Source organism: Bos taurus, chromosome 4 (genome assembly GCF_002263795.3).
Source record: "Bos taurus isolate L1 Dominette 01449 registration number 42190680 breed Hereford chromosome 4, ARS-UCD2.0, whole genome shotgun sequence".
In the NCBI taxonomy this organism is placed as follows: domain Eukaryota; kingdom Metazoa; phylum Chordata; class Mammalia; order Artiodactyla; family Bovidae; genus Bos; species Bos taurus.
In genome coordinates this window covers 94,659,475-94,687,196 of record NC_037331.1, presented here as the reverse complement: position 1 = coordinate 94,687,196, position 27,722 = coordinate 94,659,475, and the positions used below count along the sequence as shown (strand labels likewise).

Genomic DNA, 27,722 nt, shown 5'->3' with positions numbered 1-27,722 from the left:
AAGGGCAGTGCTTGGTCTGATCAGCCATGGAAAAGGAGGACAGGCCATGGTCCTGGCCAGTGCATCTTCGCCATGATGGATTCATTGTAATTCTTTCATTCCCTTCCTTGCCAAGCCCAGTGGCTTCTGTTACAACATGTGGCAACTTCTCCCTTGGAGACTGACTCAGTCCAAGTTGCCATAATATTTAGGACCAGCTACAAAGACATTTCTTCCCCTAAACCCATGCCAAATCTAAGTCAAACTGTCTTCTCCTCCCTGGCCATTCAAATAGATTCAGCTCCTGTTTGAAAAGCCCAAGAAATGCACAGGCCTCTTTTTGTTTCCTTGCCTGTTCAAACAGATAAATAAAGAAGGCGTATCATACCGGGTGCTGCTTTGAGCTTGGTCACTTCCTTCTGAAACGGACTCTTACATGTGTTTTAAGAATTGCAACTTAGATGCTCTAAAAAATAAGAAATCCTGTACGTCCTAAGCTTGTCTACAGTAAATCACTGCTGTCAGTGCTGATGGAGGAAAGAAGAGGAACTCTAAAACCACGGGCCTTCACCAGATGTGGCGCTGAGCTCCTGGACGAGCCTCCAGAGGCCTGAGCCTGGGCAGGGTAGGGAGAGGTTCTCATCCTAGGCAGCTTGGACCGACCATCTGCTAAACAGACAACACTAAACAAGTAATATCAACCAACCCATTTTGTTTTTAAGAAAAGAAAGCCTACCAAAATAGAAAAAGAACCCCTGACAAATAAATTTGTTCTGACCTCTAAACCTAGTCCAGGGCTTCCCTGGTGGCTCAGACAGTAAAGAATCTTGCCTGCAATGCAAGAGACCCGGGTTCGATCCCTGGGTTGGGAAGTTCCCCTGGAGAAGGAAATGGCTACCCACTCCAGTATTCTTGCCTGGAATATTCCTTGGACAGAGGGGCCTGGCAGGCTACAGTCCATAGGGTCGCAAAGAGTCAGGCACGACTGAGGGACTAACACTTCCACTTCCACAAGCCTAATCATTTTATCCCTTGGCATTTGATTCTCGTAAAACACTTGTATGTTTTATTCATCCTTGTAAAAATAATTATATTCCATATCCAACTTTACTAGTAAACATTAATTTCTTCATATTTTTAGCGAGATGTACTTTCCTTCATGGGTTAGTTTGTTTTGAAGTGTAACTTTCAGCACAGTGCATTTTATGAGTTGTAGTTCTGTCTTTTTAATTGGTTTGTTATTTGATATATACAAGAGATTACTCATAACATACAACTAAGCTCTAAAGCACAATTTTTTAAAACATTCCAGTGACCCACCTCCTCCTTTAGGAACTGGAATGGTACAGATGCTTCTGGATCTTTGTACTTCCTTCCTGCTATTCTCTGGCCTCCTTGCAGTTTAGAAATTTGTGTTTATAATTCTCCTGATTTTTTTAAAAGATGTATAAATTTTATCACATAAATGAGCATTGCTAAAGGTATTTGGAGATACCAGAAAGTGGTATCACACCACGTGTAGTTTTTTGCAGCTTATGTTTTCCTTCCGTATTATGTTTATAAAACTCACCCATGTCGCTGGGAGTGGAGCTGCAGCTCCTTTGTATACGTTGCTGCAGCGTTCCCGCGTGTGTGACTGTATCACAGTTTACCCAGTATCCTGTTTATGGGGAAAGGGGAAAATTACAAGGAGTTCTGTTTAGTCCTGTTAACTTTGAGATGCCTGTTATAATTCCACTGGGGATGTTGAGTTGGCAGGTAGACATTCAAGTTTGTAATTCAGAGGAAGGTCTCTGATGAAGATACCAGCGTATGGATGGCAGCTAAAGTATTATTTCTCCGGCCATTTGTAGAATGCTGTTTAACCCATTGATTGGCATTTTTTTTTTCTTTTTTCCAATCTTTCTGGTCACTTTGCTGAAGTGTGACTTGTAAAAAAATAAATGAGAAGAATATGAGCCTTGGAGAAAATAGAGGGAAGTGTCTTACAAACTCTAAAGGGCTGTATAAGCTTGGGTATTTTATTATTACCTCTCTCAGGGAGTCTCATTCAGTCCAACTGAAACTATATAAGTTTGCATTGGAAACTAAAAAAATACATACTTAATTATTATATCTCATTTTAATACTTTGTTAACTTTTAGCTAATAACTAATGTTTACCTAGTGCTTATTTTACATGAATTAAGACATCTAATCCTTAAAACAGCCTATAACAGATAGATGGTATTTATTCATATTTTACAGATGAGAAAACTAAAGTTCAGAAACTAAACTCCGGATTTGAATGCACAGATTTGGCTCCTAAAAGCTGTGCTCTTAGCTAATATGTGGGACTGCCTCTCTTTTCAAGGACAGGTTTCAGCCAGTTCCTTCAGCTTCAAGCTTTCAAAACCTTTTTGGGTCACATTGCAGCATGGCCACCTTGAACCACCTACAAAACAGCACTCAAGGCCGCAGGCGCTGGCAAAGGGCCTTGTCTGAGCTGACTTAGTTTCACCACTGGACTGGCCCGAGATCTCACAGGGTGCCCCCACCTACCAAGTGTCCATTCTGTGCGCATTAAAAATGATGCACTTGATTTAAGTTCTATGCCTAAAGCTTCCCAGTGAGCCAGTAGTGGGCCAGGGACTGTAATCTGGGTCTCCTGCCTTTCAAGCACTACATTTGTTTTGTGTTAATAAACCATATTTCTCCATGGGATCTGGCAGAAATTTGAAAGTGGTTAATTTTATTGCAATAAATACTAAGAATCCTTTTCAAAGCACAGAAACCAAGCTCCAGGCAGGGAAAACATGATTTGCTCTCAGAGCCTTTGGCAAACTCGCACTGGTTCTAGAATTAGATCATAGATCGCTGGCCTTGATTCCGTCTCCCTCTGGTGCTGGCTGCAGGGGGTCAGGACCTCTGCTGTGGTCACAAGGCCACACTTGGACCTAGACACACTCTTGCAAGTGGAGCTGGAACATATGACGTCCTACCCACAGAACCAGCATGTCACAGCTGATCGCTACGGGGGTTATGATGGGGAAGTCACATTCCTGGGACACCGGTGATACGGGTCAGGACCCAGGTGAGTTAGCCCAGCTAACTCCGAGCTGCTACTGCTAAGTCACTTCAGTCGTGTCCGACTCTGTGCGACCCCATAGATGGCAGCCCACCAGGCTCCCCCGTCCTTGGGATTCTCCAGGCAGGAACACTGGAGTGGGTTGCCATTTCCTTCTCCAATGCATGAAAGTGAAAAGTGAAAGTGAAGTCACTCGGTTGTGTCCGACCCTCAGCGACCCCATGGACTGCAGCCTACTAGGCTCCTCCATCCACGGGATTTTCCAGGCAAGAGTACTGGAGTGGGATGCCATTGCCTTCTCCATAACTCTTGGTTCCTAACTCTGAGCTAGTAGGTGCCATGCATGTAACTTGCTACGGTTGTGAATGTGCCATACTTTCTAAACCGTGGTCAGTCAAAAAAAAAAAAACTATAAGCATAAGGGGAAAAAAATCTTGAATTATAAACTGCTTGAGTGTGGAATGTACAGGGAGTGGTTTATTACTTTTGTCATGAGAAGAATGGTAAGTGCATTGTGAACCGAATGCACACTGTGATAAAATGATCGAGAAAAACCGAGAGAAAGGATTCAGCAAGAGGGAAGCTGAATTTCCAAGGTTGGTCTGCTTGTGTTCATATGGGAACTGGGGTTGGGTGTCGCATTCACAGGAGAGCCACAGTGCTAAGGTGCACAAGGGCGTGCATTATTTCTTTTAATTCTCATAATTCCCACGACAGCTGAGATGGGACCTGGGGTTTGCCTCTGCCCTGATGGAAGGACTCTAGGCAGTTGGGACAAAAACAGACCCGATTGGGGCTGCACTCAGTTCAGCAGGTTAACTTTGCTGTCTGCAACTGTTCCTAGACCAGATGCTTCAGAACTGTATGATGACCCGTTTGGGCTTGTCTGTGTTCACACTTTCTCTGCATTGCACGTGACTCCATTGCCACTTCTGCAGCCCTGTCAGTTCAGAGTCTGGGCAGCGAGCAGCCTGGCGGCCAGGTGAGCTCAGCACACGCAGCCTGTGAGACCTGGGGCGACGCCTCTGCTCCGTCAGTCACGGGCTGTGTGAGTGCCGGTGAGTCCTCCTCGGCCCTGTGTTGATGGTGTTGTCCGTCGTATCATCATAGGATATGTTGTGTGAGGAGGACACCTTGGATATTCTCCCTGGAGCTAGGCAGTGGGAGGGACCACCACATCAGTTCTTCCCAGTCATCGGGTCTGACATTGCTCTGTGCCCCAGTGGGTGACGCTGCTTATTATTGGTAAGCAGTTTCCTCATTGAGAGGCATCCTTCACATCAGAATGTGCATTTGTGTGTGGGTGGTAAAAATGAGAACTGCTTGAGAACTAGTTCTTCCTTCACAGGAATATATCCAAAGTTAAAAATCAGGCTTTCCATGTCAGTTTCCAAAACATGTTGAATGAATAAAAAGGGGAGAAATACTGGACCTTGGTCACAGTTCTTAAGAAATACAGCTCTGATTCTACACACCCCCTGAGAAGTCAGTGAGGAGAACTGTCTTCCGTAGTGGCTGCTGTATAGCTAAAACGTGAGAGAGAGAGGAGCTAATTGTTCCTCATTTTTGTGCCTCTAGGTGATACGCAATAATTTTAATTTCATGTTCACTTAGGGTTACTATGAGATTTGATGAGATCATAGTTACAAAGAATCTTAAATTCTATAAATGAAGAATCTGATGAAACAGTACTTCTTTGCTTTGCTTAAAACCAGTGTAGCTGCTGTTGCAGTGTTTTTTTCCCTTCCCTGCCTGCCTTCCCTTCCTTCTCTACTGCTCTCTTCTCCGCTTCCCTCCCCGTCCCTCCCTTCCTTCCATTTATCCCACAGTGTTTGTGCAAAACAGTGTACAAACACACACACAGGCAATCGCAGGTTATGATGTGCTAAGAAGAAGAAAATCGGAAACAGTAAAGAGTATCAATAAAGCCGGTGTTTGCCTCTCCGTGTACATAGTAGAAACTAAGGGGAATGATAGAGCTGTTGTTGCCAATTGGAGGATAGGTTTATAAGCATAAAGCCTGGTCTTAGGGACTTCCCTGGTGGTCCAGCGGTTGAGACTCTGTTCTTCCACTCACTGCAGAGGGCACAGGTTTGATCCCTGGTCAGGCAACTAAGATCCCACATGCTATGCGGCATGGCCAAAAAAAAAAAAAGACTGATTTTATAAAGCTACTTACCTTAGAATCACTCTTGGAGATGTTTGTTCTCATGTAGGTAAAGAATAGATAGAAAGTTAGTTTTTCCTAACGATCACAAAAGATCATTTGTGAAAACCAATGTCTCACATGTGCATTATAGGATTGGATGATGACTGTCGGTTGTGTTGTAATAAACTTACAGGAAAAACTTATTTACAAATGAGTTTAGCGCAAGGATATGCCTTTGTCTGCCATTTTCAAAGGAATTTGTAAAGGGAAAGCTCATTTCCGTGGGATTTATGGTAGCCATCGGTTCCTAAAGAAAATTCACGGAAAATTCCCATCATTGTTCTTATACTGAAATCAGGGATCAGGTCTTCTGTTCACGTGAGACTCAGTGGGCACAAAAGTGTGGAAGGAAAACCCCCATCCCTGCTGAGGGTGGGCATCCTGGCTGGCAGGGTGGCCAGCTTGAGTTTCATTTCTGAATGTGCATACCTGGAACGTGTGCTGGAAGTGGCTGGCTCAGGGCACTTCCTACTTCCCGCCACCTGGAGAGAGGGCTCTGGAGCTCAGTCCTTCCCAAACCTCACCATAAAGCAAGCAGAGACAGCACCTTCAGTTCAGGGAACACATCCAGGGCTTAACTCCTTAGGACGGTCTTTGAGCCCATTCAGGACAAACTGTGTCTCCTCTTCTTTGGCCCTTTTGACTTAAAAGTAGCCAGGATTTTTAAACTGACTAACCCTTAAAGATTTCCAGAGGAGAAAATTAGAGCAGAGACCTATTACAGCCGAAAGTTAACATTCTTTAATATTACCTCTTATCCTTAAGAGTGGAGCAGTAGATCATTGAAAGTTCATGTTGTGACTGATTCCGTATTTAAATAATTTATAAATCAGTACCTCGTTTTACTGTTGAGTTCTCTTCAGGTCCATATCACCACTATCATTTCCATGAGGTTCCAGGTCCTTTGTAAACAAATGAAACACAGTGCTTCTTTATGACATGAGTTAAATCTAGATCCCAGTGATATTTGGCACTTTCTTAATACCCAGATGGGCACAGCGTTTGCCTTGAAGTGAAGACGTGCGTGGGGTTTTAATCACATCATGTTTTATTTTTTCTCCTCTAAATATCGCCATTTCAATAGTTGCCTCTTAATGAATGACTGGTTGTTTACTGTGGTTTATTACCAGAAATTTGAACATTAAAAAATTCTAATCAAAATACAGATGGAAAAAATTTTCCCTCTCAGTCTCTCATCTCTTATATTAGAATAAAAATAAGTAGTCTTCGTTTTTGAAACTTAATAGTTTAAGAAATCCCATCATTCTCTTTTTGAAAACCTAAGTTTAATAAATCAGAGGAAATTTAATTATAATTCTTAAACTATAAAAAGCTTTTTATAAAAAAAAAAAAAAACAAGGGTAGGGCTAAAATAAGTTTCACCTCTTGAGCCTAATCATCATTTGAAAGAAAATGTAGTCAAGAAGTAATTTTTGCTGTATATTTTCCGCTGTTTAATCACTGAAAATACTTGGAGTTTTGTTTTGTTTTTTCTTTTTAAAACAACAGGAACAAGGCACAGAGTTTGTTCTCTACCGAGGTAAGATCACTAGAATCCAAAGACCAAATTCCAAACAGGCCTCAGATACCTGCAGAGAATCAGAGATGTTCAAGGCAGCCTGCAGGCAAAAGGGCTGTGTTCTGCCCCAGGGGGGTTCTTAAAGGAGAGTTTTGGATAAAAATGCTACCCTCTTTTATCTTTGAAAGTGAGTAAATCTTCATAGCAGGTTATTCTCTTGAAGTGAGATGGACACAGCGACCACAGGGAGGTTATGCTTTGGGAGTGCTCATCAAATTAAGGAAAGAAGAAGCTTCTAAAAGGAGCCACGTAGCTCAGTACTCAGATGCTCAGTCGTGTTTGACTGTTTTGTGACTCCATGGACTGTACCCGCCAGGCTCCTCTGTCTATGGAACTCTCCAGGCAAGAATACTGGAGTGGGTTGCCATTAGGCATTCAATCTGCTGAACTGCAAGCACAGACGTCAGAGGAGCAGATGTTTCCATGGCCCTCTGCGTTGCTGTGCTGCTGTGACACACCCGCACCTCAGAGATCAGCCCCTGGCTTTCCAGCTTCGGCTGTCCCAGAGGACCAAGCACCGTGGGCTCAGGCTAGGGTCGGAGTTTGGTGAACGTTGTTATTGGCCCTAAGGCAGAGGGCTGGACTTGGGCAGACTTGGGGTAACAGAAAGCTGTTCTCTGTTCCATGAAAGTAGAGACACAATACTTTCAGATCTGCCTTCCGACTGCCCAGTATAGGTCTATAGTTACCGTTGCATTTATAATGAAAAGAAATGATCTGACACTCACTTAGCTAAATATAATTTATAATTTTGAAGTAAGATTGAAACGTGAAAGATCATGCTTTTCAAACTGCTATGATGACTTAGACAGACAACTCATTTTATATAATGGTGAGTTAAGCCCGCCAGCAGCTGAACAGTTTTCATCCATTTGTTCAGACACCTGCAGTTGGGTGCTAAATGCGCATGTTTAATTGCTTGAACTTAAATTATAAAATCCCTAAAGGATGTTTTTATCCTGGAATGTAAGTCTCTTGCAAAAACTGCCAGCTCTCCTGTCCTCCTTGCCTGTCTCATAATGTTTGTCGCAGCCCTGTTTTGAAAAGGTTCATTTTGAAATACAGGAAGTTCAGCTCCTTGGGGAAAATGCAGATGTCTCAGCCTTGAGCAGCATCACTCCAGGCATTCCCTGGGGAGTCTATTTGGTTAGAAATCAGCTTAATGCAAGAACTGTTCTTTATCTCCAGGTTTCTTAAAGGTGACGATTAATATGGTCAAAGATCTGTTTTATCAGCCCAGAGGCTTCTAATGAGAGAATGAGATGAAAATGGTCCTGCAACAGAGCAGGGCACTCTTGGCTTGAGCCTTGTTATTTGTCCCTCCAGCGGTTCCTAGCTGTTGTGACGTCAAGGCTGCCATTCAAAGCAGAGAAAAAGGAAACCATGGCCTCTCTCCGCATCAGTAGCCCGGACAGGGCCGTTGTTTCTCAGGCATCCACAACGCTCTGTCTGGCAGAGCTGTGCATTCCATGCCTGGGTGACCTGGTTAAATGGAGGAAACCAAATGCTGTCCGTTGAATGCTCTCCAAAACAAGCATTCCACCCCAAGCTTCTGAAGTACAGGCTTCACTGCTTCTGAGGACTTAAGTGGAACTGCAGCATGGCTCTGCATTATCCACTTGCATATTCAGTTTCTGTTTAGTCTTAAAAGAGAGCATATCATTAACAATGGCCTTCATTAATATACACTATGACAATGACATTTTGCTGCCTTTGGGGTCAGTGCTGCAAAACCCTTTCTGGAAAACTAGGGCAGTGTTGAAAATCTTTTGGGATCACAGTCAGAAGTTCAAAACCACTGAACTGCCACCAGTTCTTCCCATCCTACTTCAGTTCACCCCATGCCCCAGTTTCAGATTGCTGAATTCTACAAAGCCTCTTGTATTTACTTAACATATTAATTTCTCATGGTGCATTATTGAGCTTGTATGGCCTCCGCACGTATATGAAAAAGAATCGCTAAGGTTTAGATCACCGGCTCTGGGTTTTTCCTTAGGAAGAGTAACACCTCTTGCTTTTCAGAGAGAAGGAGCTGTTTCGGAGCATCACCAAACCACTGTCTCAAGTAACAAGCCAAGATCCCTACAGCAAGCAAGCATCTTGCAAGGCCACAAGTGCACTAATAATGTTCTCATCACTTACCACATGCCTCTGAATTCACCGCATTAAGACTCAGTCTCCCGAGGGTGTCCCTTCTTGGGTTTCTCTGGCATAGGAGACAACAGTATTTTATTAAATTCTTGGAAGTCGACATGATAGTCACTAGAAAAAGCACAGCAACCACATTTTGTATTCCAGTGTTGTCTTGGTTAAGTCAGTAATATGCTTTTGAGGTTTTATGTTACAAATCCCATTAAATCTTTTCAAAACAGTTTTTCTCTGAACCTTTGATTGAAGGATATTGGTAGAAACCAAAACTGTTTAATTTTGTACACAGGTGTATATACGCATATCAGGAGGGATCTTGATGTACCGTTGAGGCCTTTCTTTAAAATATCTTTTAAATTTAAAAAATTAATTAATTATGTATTTATTTTTGGTTATGCTGGGTCTTTGTTGCTGCACATGTGCTTCTGTACTTGTGGTGAGCGGCACTTTCTTTCTGGCTCAGTAGTTGTGGCTCGTGGGCTTAGCTGCCCTGCAGCATGTGGAATCTTCCCGGACCAGGGATTGAACATGTGTCCTCTACATTAGCAGGCGGATTCTTAGCCACTGGACCACCAGGGAAGTCTGAAGCCCTTTTTAATTGAATTATTATAAGGCAAAATTCTTCCAGATTATAAACTCTTCTGGGGAAAAAGGTAGAGATAGGTAGGTAGGTAGCTGGATTAACTTCCTGGTAACTTCCTGAAAGAGATGGAAATACCAGACCACCTGACCTGCCTCTTGAGAAACCTGTATGCAGGTCAGGAAACAACAGTTAGAACTGGACATGGAACAACAGACTTGTTCTAAATAGGAAAAGGAGTACGTCAGGGCTGTATATTGGCACCCTGCTTATTTAACTTATATGCAGAGTACATTGAGAGAAACGCTGGGCTGGAGGAAGCACAAGCTGGAATCAAGATTGCCAGGAGAAATATCAATAACCTCAGCTATGCAGATGACACCACCCTTATGGCAGAAAGTGAAGAAGAACTAAAGAGCCTCTTGATGAAAGTGAAAGAAGAGAGTGAACAAGTTGGCTTAAAGCTCAACATTCAGAAAACGAAGATCATGGCATCCAGTTCCTTCATTTCATGGCAAATGGATGGGGAAACAGTAGAAACAGTGGCTGACTTTATTTTTCTGGGCTCCAAGATTGCTGCAGAGGGTGATTGTAGCCATGAAATTAAAAGATGCTTACTCCTTGGAAGGAAAGTTACGACCAGCCTAGACAGCATATTCAAAAACAGAGACATTACTTTGTCAACAAAGATCCGTCTAGTCAAGGCTATGGTTTTTCCAGTGGTCATGTATGTATGTGAGAGTTGGACTATAAAGAAAGCTGAGCGCCGAAGAATTGATGCTTTTGAACTGTGGTGTTGGAGAAGACTCTTGAGAGTCCCTTGGACTGCAAGGAGATCCAACCAGTCCATCCTAAAGGAAATCAGTCCTGGTTGTTCATTGGAAGGACTAATGTTCAAGCTGAAACTCCAAAACTTCAGCCACCTGATGTGAAGAGCTGACTCATTTGAAAACAGCGTGATGCTGGGAAAGATTGAGGGAAGGAGGAGAAGGAGATGACAGAGGATGAGATGGCTGGATGGCATCACCGACTTGATGGACATGGGTTTGGGTAGACTCCAGGAGTTGGTGATGGACAGGGAGGCCTGGCGTGTTGTGATTCATGGGTCGCAAAGAGTCCGACACGACTGAGCGACTGAATGAACTGAACTTCCTGCAGAAGGAAATGGCAACCCACTCCAGTATTCTTGCCCGGGAAGTCCCATGAACAGAGGAGCCTGGCAGGCTACAGTGCGTGGGGTCACAAGAGTCGGACCCAACATAGTGACTAACCCACCATAGAGTAGGTGCAGTGACTCTTGTAAAGTTAGGATTTACACAGAGCTCACTAGTACTAGACTAGAGTCTAGCTTTGCCTGGACAGACCTGCCTAAAGGCTAGCTAATGCCATGGGAATGTCGTATATAGGCCACCACAGACACAGTGGTGGGACCAGGGCATGTAGCTGATGAGCGAATCTTCTTTATGGGTGTTCTGGGCCAGGTAAGCCCAAGAATCTTGAAATGAGAGAGGAAACCTAAGACATTACTTTCCACTTGTGGGCTGGAGAATTAGTAATCTTTTGTTCACTACTATTTGCATATCAGTAATCCTTTTATTCTTCCTTTTTTCTGTTACTACCATTTCAAGAAGTCTTATCATCTGAAGATAACTGCTACCAGAAAACTTACTTTTAGAGAATTAACTAAACAGTAAAAAGTTTTTAAAAGATTTTAGTGGAATTAAGTCCTGAAAAAATGTTTTAAAGTTGAATCTCAGTTTGTTTTACATTATATAACAGAAATTTGGGCTATGATGCAACAATATGCTCTTTCTTAGACCAAAGATTGGTCACTTCTGTGGCAGAACCATAAAGAGGGTGATTTTTGTTAATAAGCATTAATTTCCCAAAGGACCTCTCTTAATCTTTTGATACACAAACCATTCTCTTGAAGAACCTACCCCCTGTGCATTCATCTCTCTTGACTTTTGCTTCCTCGGTTGTTAATTGTTGAAACTCCCTTTGATCCTTATTTCTCAGTGACTGTGTGTGACTCACAGGTTTCCCTGGGTCACTTTTATCAGCTTTGGTTGAAACTGTATAGTTTCATGTTACAAGTGAACTTCATTGTATTTGCATTTTTATTCTGTGGTACTGACCAGTCAGACAGAGAATGTGAGATGGCTGGATGGCATCACTGACTTAATGGACATGAGTTTGGGTAAACTCCGGGAGTTGGTGATGGACAGGGAGGCCTGGCATGCTGCAGTCCATGGGGTTGCAAAGAGTCAGACACGACTGAGCAACTGAACTGAACTGACCCATCAAGAAAGTGAGCATAATGGATGCTGATGTTAATGAGGACTAAATACTAAGTTATCATTTTGTCATTGTTTTTTTATATTAATTTTATTTTTATTTATTTTGACCACATTGCACAGTATGTAGGGTCCTAGTACACTGACTGGGGATTGAACCCGCGCCCCCTGCATTAGAAGCTCAGACTCCCAACCACTGGACCACCAGGGACGTGCCATCATTGGTCTTTATATTCGGATGATTGGTGCTTTCTTATGCAGCCTGGGATCTACAGGGACTCAGAGAATGATCATTCAAGTAGTTAGGAACACCCCCCTCTCATCTTATGGTACATTTAAAGCACTCAGGATGATTTAGTGGGCTTTATAATTAACCACAGTCAGATTTTGTATGCCGTTTCTGACACTTAATAGATTTTATAACCTTGGGCAAGTTGTCCACAGAACTTCAGATTCTTGGTGTATAATGTAGTCATAAAACCACCTTGTGGAGTGGTCGTGGGGATTAGCGTCACGTACATAAAATTCCTGGATGATGCATCGTGCACGCACCTCAAGAAATGACCCCTGTTAGAGTCACTATTGCATCTGTGCAGTGCCGTTCATTTTATGAGACTTTCACACTCAGTTCAGGCTGAAGAAGTTAAACTTCAGCAAAGTCACTGAAAGTTTTGAAGGTGTGCATTTCCCTGAGGAAACTGAGTTTCAGAAGATCATATGTGGGGACTGTGTATATCCCACATCAGAGCATATAATTTGACTGACATTTTCTTCTTGCTGTAAATGAGAAAACCGAGTCCCAAGGAGACTGCATAACGTTCTCAGGACCACGTGGTCTGCATCTGGCAGAGTCAAACCCAGAAGCCGATCTTCCCACTCTTGTCTGTGTTTCACTGCCACAAAGCTGCTTGTTGGCAAGTAAACCAATCAAAAAGGTTGTCACACTGTAACAAAGTGATAAGGGTCCGGCATATTTATTAGAAGCAAGCGTGGGAGGGAGAGGACAGAAACAGTAGTTAACAGGGAACAGGTGCCGACTAGACTTGGCAACCTATTGGTCCCTGAAGAAGGGAGTCGGGTACAGGCTTTCCAGCCTGGTCAGATGGCCATACAGTTAATTAGGCTAAAATAAATAGAACTCATTTGGTTTTGTTGTTTCCTGATGAGTTTAGAGGGACAAACCACCCTTTCCAGATAGAAACATATAGAATTGAAGGTAGGAGAAGATGCCTGTGTGAAGAAATAAATTAGAGACTCTAATGCCGCAGGAGCATTGAAGCCATTGTGCTATATAGACTTATATGCACCTCTGTGTATGCGTGTGTGCGTGCATGTGTGTGAAAGTGGATTTTGTGACATATTCCCAGTTCAAGACGAAGCCACATTGTAACTTACTGCCCAGTTATAATTCACCAGCTGTCATACCTTCATCAGAAAGAAGAGCTAGTCCTGTAGGTTCTCCCGTGTCTGCCTGTTTGTTTTGCTGGATGGATCCTGCTGTGGCGCTGAGAGACAGGCTTTGCTGGGCCCTGTTTTGTAAACAAATCTGTTCATACACACTTTCTTCTAGCGTTGTATGTGTACACTGGCTCGGTTTTTCCCACTAGACACACGGAAGCCTAGGATTTAGAAGCTTGTTTTCTTTTGGAAACGTGCAGGCGTTGAAGAAGAACACGCACGTGCCTGTAACAGCGGTCACACCGACCCTGTGTGCGTTCTGACTCCTCGACTCTGATTCTGGGCCATGAACCCCTCCAGAACGCGGCAGCCCGGTACACACAGAGCGCCCCTGGGAGGCATCCTAAAGCCGCCAGAAAACTATTGACTGAACTCGGTAAATAGAGCAAGCTTTTTACCCTTTAAGTTCCTTCTGTGGGCCATAAGTGGGATTTAGTCACCCAAGATGATAAAGCATAATACTAGTTTTTCCAAGAAGAGGTGATTCTTTTCTTAAATCGGAATATGCACTGATAATAGGTATTTATATAGTCGCTTCCTACCTGTAGTTTTTTGCATGTTTTATTTAACATTCCAGCCAAGTTCAAGTTTTTATGACAGGAAGTGTGTGAATGGTTATGACAGGAGTAAATAACATTTTATTTTATGATTACAGTACAGGAAGTAACTTTTCACGCCAAATAAATCTTGGGGGGGAAAAGGGCTCACTTATAAATTTAACATACATAAATTTCCCAGAATCTTTGCTCTTTTAAGTGGAAATAAAACTAGAACATGGTTTTATTTCTTCCTCCTCTTAACTTTTCTTGTCAACAAATGTCTTTGTTTTAGGATGAGGCATTTTTGGGTATTTTGGTGTGTCCCAATATGTCATGGAATCATTAAAAAAAATTTTCCAAAAGAGAATAATAAGACCAAATTTTACAGAATAAATAGCACAAAAAGTTTGAATCCCTAAATAGGAAGTTACTTTTTCTTTGAAGCGTAAATGAAGACAAGGAGGTCCCCAGCTCCCAGTTCCTCTGGTTTCCATGTTCCATAAGCACATGGGAAAGATAGTTTGTTTAAGATCAAGTCTGCACGTCAGCAGATTTACAGAAAAAAGAAGGGAATGGGTAGGCCTTCAGTTAGGTTCACTGTGTGCTGTGCTTATCGCTCAGTCGTGTCCGACCCTTTGTGACCCCATGGACAGTAGCACGCCAGGCTCCTCTGTCCATGAGGATTCTCTAGGCAAGAATACTGGAGAGGGTTGCAATGCCCTCCTCCAGGAGATCCTCCCAACCCCGGCATCAAACCCAGGTCTCCTATATTGCAGGTGGATTCTTTACCATTTGAGCCACCAGGGAAACCCACCCCTTCAGGGGATCTTCCCGACCCAGGAATAGAACTGGCGTCTCCTGCATTGCAGGCATATTCTTTACCAGCTGAGCTGCCAGTCGTGTCCGACTCTGTGCAACCCCATGGAGTGCAGCCTACCAGGCTTCTCTGTCCATGCGATTCTCCAGGCAAGAACACTGGAGTGGGTTGCCGTTTCCAAGGTTCACTGTAGAAGAACTTTAATGGTGGCTTCTGTTTCCCTGACCTGGAAAAAGATTTTTTTTTTCCTTCATCTTTCTCCTCTCTTTTTAAAGCCTGAGGAGCTTGTAGTGAGAAGAAAATGTTTAACTGATACATTTCTGAGGACTGATGTTACACATGCATGCATCACAGGAGTGAGTGGATGCCTGACAGGTCAAAACTCCCAAGAAGCGCTCCCCAGTTCCGGGCGGCCAGTGATGGAGGGCAAGCCTTCCCTCTGGGCTGGGAGCTTCCCTCCACCACTCTGATTGAAAACCTGGTCTCTAGATCCCTTCTGCCTCCAAAACTCAGTATCACAAATTTTGCAAAGAAGTAGTTTGCAAATTACACGAAGCTGTTCTCAGACAACAAGCTAATGTGTTAAAGTTACCGGTACTTAGTTGTCACTAGTTTTCTTTAAGTTCTGCAGAGAATGTATTTGCATGTGGCATGAGTGAAAATCTGTCTCAAGTAGTGGTCTCCAAGGCAGTTTTACCTAACACACAGGCAGCCTGGCACGAAGGGCGGCCTCTGGAAAGCTCAGAGCAGAGCAGTCAAGGTGCGGCTCCCTGGCTTTGAACCCTGGCTCCACTGCCTGCTGATTGTGTGACCCTAGGCAAGCCCTTAAACATCCCTCAGTGTGCTTATCTGTGGAGGTGTGGTCAGTCATTCAGTCGTGTCCAACTCTGCTGTGACCCCCTGGACTGTAGCCCGCCGGGCTCTTCTGTCCATGGGGTTTCCCAGGCAAGAATACTGGAGTGGGTTGCCATTTCCTCCTCCAGGAAATCCTCCCGACCCAGGGATTGAACCTGAGTCTTGCATTTGCCGGGAGCCACCAGGCTAGCTGCATCCTCATCTATAGGATGGGAATAACCAGAGAACTGAACTTGCAGGGCTGCTGCGAGGATCAAACGAACAGATCTGTGTACGCCCTTGCTGCTGCTGCTGCTCTCTGTGCGACCCCATAGGTGGTGCCTAAACCAGCCCTGGGGTCAGGCGGCTGTCAACCACAGGTGAGTAAACTGGCTGAAAGAGGGTTGGGTGACCTGGACCAGAGAGAAGTGTCACCCGGGGAAGAGGTGAAACTCGAATGCCAGGCCTCTCAACCTCCCGTGTTGGGTCAAGTGCCCTTCTGTGTGGGGCCACACCCCCTCCTTTCTATAAAAGGATCACTAAAGGGTGCACCCCTTGCCATTGTTTAAAAGGAAGCACTGAGTAAACGTTAACCATGAGGATTTGTGACACGGTTTTGTTTTGTTTGGGGAGGTGGGGGCTGGGTGATAGTGGTCCCAGAGGTCTGGAGAGCAAACACTGATTCTTTCAACTTGGGCTTGTGGGATGTCTACAGCACACTGAATCCGAACAGGACCCGGACAGTCTCTATAGCTTAATCACATTCTAAATGCCCACCTTAGAAACAGTCCCCGCCACCTTCCCCATTCAAAGGAGTTCCCAGGGGGCAGTGCCTTCTCCTTAGCAGCCACACCTGTTCAGTTCATATTCTCCCTGCTGGCCCCCCAGCATGTATTTTTTGTCATCTTTATTCTGTTTCGCTCTGTTTTCCTTTCTCTTTTTGAAACCTCTGCATGGGTCACCCAGGACTTCAGAGGAACTCTCATATACAGCACGGTCTGAAGCAGGAACACACTGCTCAGAACCTTGGAGAACTTCGAGCATGTGTATGTGCGTGACACAGTGGGAGGGGAAATTAGCTGATCTAACATTCGGGTAGTTGTCTGGCCTCTAATCATTCACCAAGCTCAGTATCAATAAGGTTTTTTAAATTGTAGATATTTAAAACTGCCCTCCATGTAGGGTTAATCTTTAGACGTCATACAGAGAGGGCCTCTTGACAGCGAGCAAATTCATGATGAGGTCTTGGGAGTGAGGGCAGAGAGATGACTGTTCAGTAATATAGTTGGTTTTTAATGAAATCCTTAAGGATGTTTATTGATGCTGTTTTTTTTTAACTCATCCTCAATTTGAAGGTTATATTCACACCATGCAAATGGTTTCCATACTCTTCTTTTTAAAACATCAGTTTTGGTAAAAGTGTAAAAACATTTCACATTCATGAAAATTTCCCTCAAGAATATAATACACAGATGGTTTTATTAAATTTTGCACATATATTCTTTGTGTTTATCTTGAGTGTTCAAAAAATGAGAAATACAGACGCTAGAGTAGAAATGTCAGTGTTGCTACATTAGAAATTGAGGGCTTAGTGGTGCTGTATAACAGATAACGTGAACACATTAGATCTGTTTATTTTTCTTCTTCAGCCCCATTAAGTGGAAGCTTGTGCTTTTCTCCTCCTGCCTTCATGAGCTCCTCCACTCCCGTGCCCCCCTATTCGTACCTAAATAGAAGCACATTAACAGCCTGAAAATAAAGGGCAGGCTTTTTTTTTTTTAAGCTCATCTCTTAGCAAAATGTCTACTCGTCCCGTCAGAAAACGAGCTCTGACGTTTAAGATGGGATAAAAGCAGTTTTTCTTAGTTTGCCCAGTTGTCAAGAAACTCTTCTCTGAAGTGATCAGGTTTGGTTAAAGACAAGAGAAATACAAAAGGTCATATTTTAGCCCTTCACGGTTGGTTTTCAAGGGGTGCTTTGGTGCAAAAATCACGTGGTCAGTATTCATGTGACGGTGTTACGATACGTGTTTTTCTGCCCCCATCACAAATCTGAAAATGTTCTCTCTCCTCACAGACCATGGGGATGGCACCCGGAGGCTGTGCCTTTGGTGTTCTCAGCACCCAGGGTGGGGAAGATGGTTTCCATATTTGAAATCTAGGGACAAACAAAAAAATAACTCTTTTTTTCCTTGAAGGGTTAATGCCCTAAACAGCTTCAGATTGGTTCACTTGAATCTTAAAATTACTTTTCTGGTCACGCGCACGGAAGGTCTAAGCATTTGTGAAATGTCTTTTTTTTCTCCTGATGCTGTTCTCTCTTGGCTGTCTTAATTACACAGGGGTTGAGAAACCAAATTAAAATTAGGCGTGGCTGGTAAACAGCGATCACGTTGCCTGCTCTTAGCTCCGCAGGCTTGTTGGAGTTACTTCTCCTCCCCGTCGTGCTTTCCTCCCCACTTTCTTTTTTTCTCCAAAGGAAATATCATAAGCTCTTTTAGAAATACTCACAGGAAGTGAGTATCCATATGCTGGTTACTCGCCGGCAGCTGAGCGTTGACAGGTGGAGAAGTGTTGCTGCCATCGCTCAGATTTCTTTGAACCTTTGCGCCGGAGCAGGGGAATATTCAGGGCGTACAGACCGAAGGATTTTTGTGTACTGAGAGAGTTACAAGAGGAAATTGGTCATCGCGCGTCATCTTGGTGGTGGTGATTCAGGAAGCTGTGATGGGGGGTCTGCAAGGCACGTGGCTGCCGCCGGCGCTGAGGTTTCTGCTCACTTCTCAGAGGGCGGGCTGTCTTCTAAAAATTAACGCTCCCTCCACTGCCAGTGATTCTTCTGCAGTGAGTCACTTCCAGAAATGAATAGCCACGGTTTTTTTTTGGAATGAATGTTGTGAAATCCCTCGTTTATAATGGCAGGTTTTCAGTTGGTGGTTTTATCAGAGAGAATGTCTCAAGATCAAAACGAAACCTCCTCTTTAAAAGGAAAGAAAGTACTCTCGATACAGAAAGCAAAAGTACTTCCAGTCTCCTCCTGACGCGCTGTCGCGGAAGGTCTGTGTGCCTGCGTGTGGCGACACACGCCCGAGTATTAGTACTTGCCTACACTGTAGGAGTCCTTGGAATTACGGATTCGTTGCTAGTAGCTGATTGATCTCCTGTGAAGAAGGTCGCTAACTACAAGAAATGTTACGTGTGGTGAGTAGGTGGTGGATTCTGAAGATTGTTGCTAACCCAGGGCTCATCCTCTTTTGAGTCATGGATTCAGAGGACTGCTAGCAAGCTCTTAAATACTTCTGCTTTGTATGATTTAGTGGATGGAACTGCAGGACTCATAGAAGCCTGTGAAAGGTTTTCAGAACATGGATTAATTGAATAATCGTTGAATCTTTTGAATATACTAGTCCCTTTGAGGAAGAAAGGCTATTTTACTGACGGAAGCCATTTGTAAGGGGCTTTTAAAAGTTTAAAAAGCCCAGTTACTGCAGTTACTGCCCATCTGTATTTATTTTAACTATCACTCCCATTTTCTTGTGTGAAGGAAATGACTATATGGTTTCAACAAAGAAAAAGTTTTGCCAACTCTTTTTAACTGAAGAAACTTCATCCACGTGTTACTCCTAACTGGATTTTTGTCTTCCTGACTATCTGCAAGGGGAAACTACCCCATGAAGGATACTAACCCTTCTGGCAGTATCTGTGATGTGTCTCATTCAGAACCCAGTGGGCTCTCCACAGATGATTGGCAGTACTTTTATCTAGAGGGGAAAGAGAAGGAATCCAGTTACTGGAAACAGTGAGTGCAGCTTCAGAAATTGTTGTCTCTCCCGAGTGGAGAAGTTGTTTGACCTCCTGACTCATTTCATAGGAATTGGAGAAAACAACCTAGTGTGGTTTTCATTGTTAGTCCTGGAGGATTCCAAAATCTGTGTGTCTGCAAATGAGATGAGCTGGAGAAAGGTAGTGTTGGCACTTGCTGTTTCTACTTGCCTGCTCTCCTAATGGAATTCAGTCCCTTGCCTCCAGACAAGTCCAGCCTGTTCCTGGGGATCCCTTGTGTGGCCTTTCAGTGGTGAGTACTGATGGCAGCAGTTTCTGATTTTTGTGGGTTTTTGCTTCTCCGTTTCTAAAGAGCATTTTATCCAAGGACACAGTTTAAACAGCATTCTTTCTTGGCACATTTACACTACAGTTTATATTGACCTGTAGAAAATACACTGGGTGCAGTGATAGTATAAAAGACAGCATAACCTGTAGACAACAATGAAAGTGAAGAGTTGGGATTTATTTGCATAGAATAGATTTTTGCAGCTTGTTGACATGGAGGCAGTTTTGATTTTGACATATTTGTATTAAGTGATTTTTGGGGGTAATTTATTTAAAACACAGGAATGGAAGGTAATAGTATATTCCAGCAAAAATAATATAATTGCTAATAGTTAAAGCATAAATTTTTGACTAGTAACATAATATATGTGCAGAGAAACTTGATTCATGGCGTTTTGGTTTTAAAGCAGCATTGTCAAATCAGCTAAAGGTTTCAAGAGGACAACGAAAATATGCTGAACTTGGATAAAAGTAGAAACTGAGGTGTTTGAAGTGATTGATATTTGAAGTGTTAGTTAGATTTTGGCCTCTGTATAATCTCATATATGATGGATCCACCAGATCACACCCTCAAGGAGCGGTGGTTTATTATATAATTATTAGAGAGTTTCTCATTCTTTTTGGAGATGGATGAGAAAAAAGTTGACTTAGCCATGCTGGCACGGTTTATTCTGTTCACTGCTTTATGTCTGAATGCCTTAGAGATGGGGTTCTTAACCCTTCCAGGGTGTATTGGGCCTCTTTGAGAATGTGATGGAAGCCATGAATCCTCTTACCACACTTACACGCCCACATTTGCCCACATTCTCCAGACTATTACGGCCACAGTGGCGCTCGTCTGCAGGCCCCAGGTTAAGGACTCCACCAAGAGTGAGACCTCACGGTGGCACTGCCATTCCCCAGCAAACACTGAGACTTAAAATACAAGGCATCTAAGTTGAAAAGAAGTCATTCTCCATGGTCGCTATGTGGGGGTGCAAAGTCCGAGAAAAGGAGGAAGAGTAGAGAGTATGTGACTGATATTAAATAAAGAGAATCATTAATATCAGAACCTCCAGAATCCCTAAGTGTTTAACCTTGGATATTCGTCAAGTACGTTGTGAATTCTGGTGGAGACTTGAGGATTCAACGTTCAACAGTTGAGGAGAGTTTTCCTGACATGGAATGAAACCTCTTTGCTTTCCTTTTTGATTTCCATTGTGTGTGTTACCAAGCCAGGTAGGACTGCCAGTATCTGAACCCCAGAAATACAAATAATAATAGTTGAAACAAATTGGAGAAATGATTCTACATTAGCAGAAGGTATTTGCTGGGGTATATATAAGGTAGTTTAGCTGAGTACACACAAAATACCACAAGAAAGATGTAGCCCTTCTTGCCCGTCAACTAAATTTGTCAGTACTGTAAGGCTGACGTGGGAAAAAATGGACATGATTCTGGAGTGTTTAAAAGGAGTATGACATAAAAGGGTAAGAAAATAAGGCTTGCATTAGTCAGACTCATTCTTGTGTGCAACCTGAGTCACATTTGAAAAAAGATTTGGGGTAGTTGTGGAGAGCTCTGATATGCAAGCAACAGAAAGTTATATACTCTTCTAGCAAAAGATAAAGTAACTGGAGGTTTTAGTCTCCAAAAGGCTAAGGGATTTCTTGCTAAAGGTCTTTAAGTAGTAACAGTGTGATTTATCTTTGTGGCACACTGCTTGCTTTCAGTGAATTGTGATCCTTTGATGGCTGTCCTGTGTAGGTACATGTGTAACACGTACATGAGAGCTTCCGCAAGAATCAATAGATTCAAATAAAACCAGAGTTGTCAGGACATAAGGTGTATAATAAATATACTTCTTTGTTGATTAATAGATAAGAAAGACTATCTCGATTGCCAAGATGATAAAGTAAACAAGTGGCTGAGGGAAGTTATGAAATCTTTGGTTGGGCTGTCTTTTAAGATGAAACTAAGGAATTCTGTTTTAGGTGGTGGAAACATGTATTAATTCCTTCTACAAGCTCTGAGGACCTACTTTGCTAGGTGCGCACAGTCTAGCTACAAAAGCAGATTCACAACGTACGGTTTAGTGCTCTGGCTGCATAAAAATAGCGTATGTGCGGGACCTTCAAACACTCAGCCACCATCTGTGAGTCTTCCTGATGGAATGGCGTCCGAATTGATCCTTAAAGGACAGCCTTTAAGGAGTGAGCTGGACCAGGGAGGCAGGCATTATGGTGAGGGCTTCGGGCAGGAGGAAGAGTGGATGCAGAGGAAGAGAGGAAGAAGAGAGGCTCAGAGCAGTATGTACAGTGGAAGGTGTGGGGAAAGGAAGAGCAAGAGAAGATGAAGCAGGAAGAGCCATTGATACAGGGATCTATCCCGCTGTGCCGTGTTAGCCTGAAGGTGTCCATCTAGGAGGGTGATGAGGCCAGATGTGTGCACTTAAGACACATCATGGGGCTGTGCTGAAGGGAGTGTGTGTGTGTGTGTGTGAGTGTGTGTTGGGGCAGGGGGATGGGTTGGGCAAGAGGCAAGGAGACCAGATGGAAAGGTAGCTCCTCTGGTTGTTCAGTGAAGTAATGATGACGCCAAGGGCAGTGGATTCCAGAGAGATCCGCGAGGTGAAAAAAGGGGAAAGGTGAAGTCAGGTTAGTGGCTTAGGTTATTAAGTGGTATCGTTCACCACAGAATGAAATCCGAGAGGAAAAACAGGTTGGAGGGGAAGACACAGCGACATTTGGACGTGTGACAGTCACATGGACAGAACAGGCGGAGGCGTAAGAGCCGAGCAAGCACAAAGGTGGTTTCTATGGGGTTGGACCTTGAAATGTGGGTTAGCAGCAACAGCCTGAAGTCGGTGGTGGTCTTGACTTGTGTGAAGACTTGTTTCTCAAGTAGTAGATCAGTCTTTTAAATTGTTTATACAGTATTTAAAAGTTTTCCCTGAAACTTCTTTTAAACTGTAGAATAAAATAGAGAAGAAATACTAATTTTCTTCTGATTCCATCACCCAAAGTGCTTTTAATATTTGCATATTTTTATTTCCTTGCAGTATTTTCCAGAACATGCACACGTATGTGCGCGGGCACACAGAGTTGCAAGAGCAGCATCGTCGTACAGATGATTTTTATATACAGGCATTTTTATATCCCACGTTAAATGCACATCCTCTCCATGTGCTTTAAAATGCTTTAAAAACATTTTTAATGGTGCATTGTTCTCTAATTTGGGTGTATTCAGTTTGCTTCCAGTTTTTTAAAAGCCATCTTAACATTACAATAATTATCCTTTTCTAAGTATAAACTTTTAATTATATCTTGACTAGAATCTTCCTGAAAAGTTTTTTAATAATTGATTTATAATAATATAGTTTACAATATTTTATTGGTTTCAGGTGTACAACATAGTGATTCAAAATGTTTATAGATTATACTTCTCTTAAAGTTACTACAAAATAATGGCGATATTTTGTATCATGCTGTGCTGTATAATGTATCCTTGTTACTTCTTTATTTTATGAAAGGTAGTTTGTGTCTCTTAATCCTATACAGCTATCTTGCCCCTCCCCACCTTCCCTCTCCTCACCAGTACCCGCTGGTTTATTTTCTGTATCGTGAGTCTTTCTCTTTTGCTATACATACTCATTTATTTTATTGTTTTAGATTCCACATATAAATGATAATATACAGTATTTGTCTTGCTCTGACTTATCTCACTAAGATAATACTCTCTGGGATCACCCATGCTGTTGCAAATGTTAGAATTCCATTCTTTTTTATGGCTGAGTAATATTCCATTGAATATATGTATGTGTATATATGGGTGTGTGTGTGTGTGTGTGTGTGTGTGTGTACACACACATACCCCAAACATCTTCTTTATCCATTCATCTGTTGATAGACACTTGGGTTGCTTTCACATCTTGGCTTTTGTGTATAGTGCTCTATGAACATTGGAGTACATACATCTTCTTGAATTAGTGTTCTTATTTTTTATTGTTTTGGATATATACCCAGGAGTGCAATTGCTCGATCATACGGTGGTTATGTTCTTAGTGTTTCTGAGATGCCTCCATACTGTTTTCCATGGTATTTGCACCAGTTTACATCCCAGCTGTGTACAAGGCTTCCCTTTTCTCCACATCCTTCCCCAGATTTGCTATTTGTAGACTTTTTGATGATAGCTACTCTGACAGATGTGAAGTTATATCTCATTGTTGTTTTGATTTCTTTGTCTCTAGTAATTAATGATGCTGAGCATCTTTTATGTACCTGCTGACCATCTGTAAGTCTTCTTTGGGAAAAATGTATATTCAGGTCTTCTACCCATTTTTTTAATCAAGTTGTCTTTTTGATGTTGAGTTGTATGAGCTGTTTATATGTTTTGAATATTAATCCTTTATCAGTCCATATCATTTGCGAATATTTTCTCCCATTTAGTAGGTTGCTTTTTTGTTTTTTGAAGTTCCTTTGCTGTGACAATAGTTAACCTGTACATGTGTCTTGGACAAATTTTCAGTGATTTCCTCAGGATAGATTCCTTGCAGTGAACGTAAGTCACAAAGAGCTGAACTCTTAAAGATTCTTGTTATCCTTTGCCTGTTTGTTTTCTGGAAAAATTTATATCAAGTTATACACAGTTTTATCTATTTTTGAATCTTTAGGCAAAAAACATTACATTATTTTTGGTTGATTTACTCAACAGCTATTTGATGAATACTCTGTCAGGCATGTGGCATTTTTATTAGCTGTCAGTAAAGTTTACCTTCTTTATGTCCTGATTAGTCCATTATTTACTTTTGTAAATGTTCTGTTCACATCCATTACCAGCTTTTCTACTGGGGTGTAATTGTTCTATAATGCATTTGCATTGTTCTGTAATATATTTAGTCTTTTATGTGTATGTGACATTTGTGGCAAATATTTTTCCCAGCTTCTTTGATTTTTTATTTTGCTTATGATTTTTTGAAGTATAGAAACTTTACATTTTATTTAGCTGACAATGAAATGATTTTTGTCTTTTTTTTTTTCTTTGTGACTTCTGTTACCTTGGGCTTAGGAATTCCTTCCCACCTTAAGTTAGACAATATTCATCTAATGAGAAATTTTAAAAAACATTTTTTATATAAAATCCACCAAATGGATCCAGATGGGTTTTTTGACAAAGTCAATCCCTCAACATTGTGTGCAGAGTCATCTATATTTCCCCAGTTGATTTTTTGGTGCTGCTTTTATTTTATATTTCAAGAGCTTGTACTCTTAAATTGAGCTGTAGGAGTCCATGAGTTTTGGTGGATATTAGCACCCAAGTGAAGGTTATGAAAATACTTATAAGTTAGCATCTTGTTGTAAAAAAATCTCACACAGCAAAGCTGAAAGAATTTTACAGTTAACGCCCATATATATCCCAACTAGATTCTGCAATTAATATTTTACCACTCTTTCCTTTATCGTCTACCTATTCATCTGATAACTTTTATACTCCTAAATCATTGTTTGAATTCAAATCTGGGACTCAAAGACATTTTGTTTCATTCTGGGTTTTTTCTGTAATTTGCAGGTTTGATTTCTAGAATCCCATGGACAGAGGAGCCTGGTGGGCTGTAGTCCATGGGGTCTCAAAGGAGCTGGACACAACTTAGCGACTAAACAATAGGAAACTTTTAGCAATTTATATTAATACAGTAAAATAGTGAACACCCTAATAGATACCAAGAGAAACTGCCTGGTTTTGGTCCTTTAATTTCATGAATATAGTTTGCTCTGTCGGGATTATGATGGTCATTCACATCACGATGGGTGCACCGTGCTCTGTGAGCTCTGTCTTCCACTACAGTTGCTTTTTGTTCTTCTGGCTGGAACTGCAAAGGGACAGAAAGGCCACTCAGTAGACGCCGAGATGCTGGTGGAAGTGTGTGGTGGATGGGCCTTGGCAGAGCTGGTGAGGGGACTGGCTGGGCCGCAGTGGGCTTTGAGGATCGGCGCTTGCCGGAGTCGGCCACTTTCCTGAGTGGCTGCTGTCAGTCTCTGCCACCAGAGTCCTTGGCATGCAGGTCACTTTGCCCTGTCCCAGACCCGCCCTCCTAACATTCGTCTTTGAGTGTCCCTGGTTCACGGCAAGTGATGAGAACAAATAAACCTTAGGTCAAGGAGCTTAGCCACCTCTCTTCCAGCCTCAATGATGAGCACCTTAAATTCCCTTGGTTTTTGGTGCTTGATGGCATCCCAACTTAGAGATGGGTTTGCAGCCGTGTGCTCACTGCCGACTGATACACAGCATCTGCCTCTTGGGGCAGCGTACAAGTAGCTGATGGAGAAAGGCACAGCCTGCGTTAAAAGACTGCCTCATGGTTACCACTAGAAATAAACTGCCGTTTCATTTTTGTACTGTGTCTTTTTTCCCCATCCAGGCTTCAATTTTCTGTCTGTAAAATGTTGATTTTATTAGATTATATAGAAGTTTTTTTTTCTTTATCCTAAACCTGCGATTTTAGTCTAGAACATTGAGTGTAGGTCAGTATTCACCTCTTTCTCAGAAATCCGGGAAGACAGGTCTGTCCAGGCTGTTAAGACCCTGGATGAAGCTCATCAGACTCTGGATCTGGGGCTAGAATTTTAAAGCCATTAGCTCCTCTGAAAGGAATGAGAGGGCATTCCTGAGACCGGGCAGAGGGGGAGAGCCTTACTCACAGGAAGCTTGTTAGCTGACTAGCTGCTTGCAGAGCACGTTCCCGCCCAGACCTCCTCCGGGACACTCACCCTGTGGTCCAGTGTCACCTCTGTCCTGAATTCTCTGCTCGTAGCCAATGATGCGATAGTATTTTAGAAGCGTAGCCACCCAGTGCTTTGAAATGGAAAGATCGGCATACTGAAAAAAGTGTAACGCAACCTAAGTTAATATTCTAGTAATACCAGTATTCAGAAGAGGCATCCTATTTGAGTGAATTTTCAGAGGGAAAGAAAAGTTAAATAACCTGAGTTTTTCCCTTGCCACTGTCCCCTCTCATCTTTACACTCCAGCAGGACTCAGCGTGTTGCTTCCCAAACCTGCCAGGCCATTTCCTGTTGCCCTGCCTTTGAACACAAAGCTGCCCCACCCTTACCCCTCTGCCCACCTCCCCAGTACCCCAGCATGCTCACCTCTCCCAGCCCAGTGCTGCTTAACAGATACCCAGATACTAAAGTAGGGAGTTGATTGGGCTTTCATTAATTTGCCAGGAGCAAGGGAGGGTAGTTACAAAGCACCACTCTAACCTGTTATTTTCTGCGCTATTAAAATATAAAGCAGACCGATGAAAGAACCTGCCTCCCCACCAGTCATCAGCAGGCTGTGCAGGGGGTTTATGAATCCTCTTCTGAATCCACAGCTAGTTTTAAAATCTAGCTTCTGGGCTTGATCTGCAGGAAATACGACGGTGAGGTCATAAATGCTATGGAGGGAGTATGAGGTTATTTACCAGGTCCTGTAACATTAGCACTGGGACTCCTGTTTAAGCTGCTTTATTAACTGGGTTACACCTGTTTGGAACCTTAATATCCCCAAAGGGGTTAACATGTCAAAAATATAAACCAGCTTTAAAATGAGTCTAAATGCAATTATAAGGTTTTTAAGCATGAGGTTTGGGTACATTCACAGGCAATGGTATTATATAACAGGTTTGTAAGGAAAATAAGATCTGGGGGTACATCCTTAACTTTTAAGTTAGGTGTCTTGAGAAAATGCTCGTGAAACACTATGGTGTTACTCTCAGGGATTTAAAAACGACGACAGAGAGTACAGAAACACCGCTTTAGATAGATGGGAGGTATTTTCCAGGATGGAGTCTTTCACGTACCAATTTAATTGAGAGCCCTCTCAGATGAAACTGAAATACCACCACTGTGGTGATGGCAGTGTCAGGTAGCTGTGACCTAAACTGTATCAGTCATGACTAACTGGGGCTTCCAGGACACCGCGGTCGTGTTTCCTGTCGCCTCAGTCTTCCGGGGGCAGGATTAACGGGGATAAGTCATTTCTGTGTTCAAGTCTCTAATTTTTCATTCATGTAAACAATAGGTGAGAATAGACCTGACCCAACACAGGTTTGAGAGATCTGTACTACTAACAACAGTGGCTAACA

The 27,722-nt window shown here is 42.6% G+C and overlaps 1 long non-coding RNA gene across 31 annotated transcripts in view; it reads left to right on the top strand.

Moving 5' to 3' along the window:
* The window catches only part of LOC107131356 (uncharacterized), a 248,533-nt gene that overhangs the window by 162,830 nt on the left and 57,981 nt on the right, over positions 1 to 27,722 (top strand). The window contains exons 8-9 of one of the 31 annotated variants that reach the window (XR_009494357.1): positions 13,517 to 13,692; positions 15,767 to 15,886. The exons of 29 other annotated variants lie outside the window; for them this stretch is intronic. This is a non-coding gene — a long non-coding RNA (uncharacterized lncRNA). The remainder of the gene's footprint in view (positions 1 to 13,516; positions 13,693 to 15,766; positions 15,887 to 27,722) is intronic. One more of the 31 variants, XR_009494363.1, reaches the window with a different exon arrangement.